Genomic DNA, 533 nt, shown 5'->3' with positions numbered 1-533 from the left:
AATCATCATGGAAAATACTCCCTCTGTCTCATAATATAAAAACATTTTTGATACTATACTAGTGTCAAAATCGTTTTTATGTTATGGGATGGAGGGAATAGTATATAAGGTCAGGTGGTGTCTACTATGAAGGTAGAGTTAGAGCATCTCAAGCAGACCCTCTATATATTCTAAAAGCCCGAAATCCCCCCTTATATGTGCAAAAAAAAGTCAGGTTTAAAGTTCTGTTCATCCTGCAGATCCCCTAAAATTTAATCTTCTAAAAAAGTCCAAACATAAATTTTTGTACACAAACTCATTTCAAACACTAATTTAAACTAGCTAATTGCATAATTGAACAACCCTACCACACCATACATAGTGTTATTATTAAACAGTTTGTGCCTACAACATTTGCATCATACATAGCATAATTAGACATCAAACTAGCCCAAGTATCCAACATAAAACCTATAGCCCTATATACTAGCTACTCCTTGCGCTTAAGATAGTTGTCGAAATCCGAGTCGGAGAGGAGGAGACAGGGATCAAGC

Source organism: Triticum aestivum, chromosome 3B (assembly GCF_018294505.1).
Source record: "Triticum aestivum cultivar Chinese Spring chromosome 3B, IWGSC CS RefSeq v2.1, whole genome shotgun sequence".
Taxonomy (NCBI): Eukaryota; Viridiplantae; Streptophyta; class Magnoliopsida; order Poales; family Poaceae; genus Triticum; species Triticum aestivum.
This window is presented reverse-complemented; position numbering follows the sequence as displayed.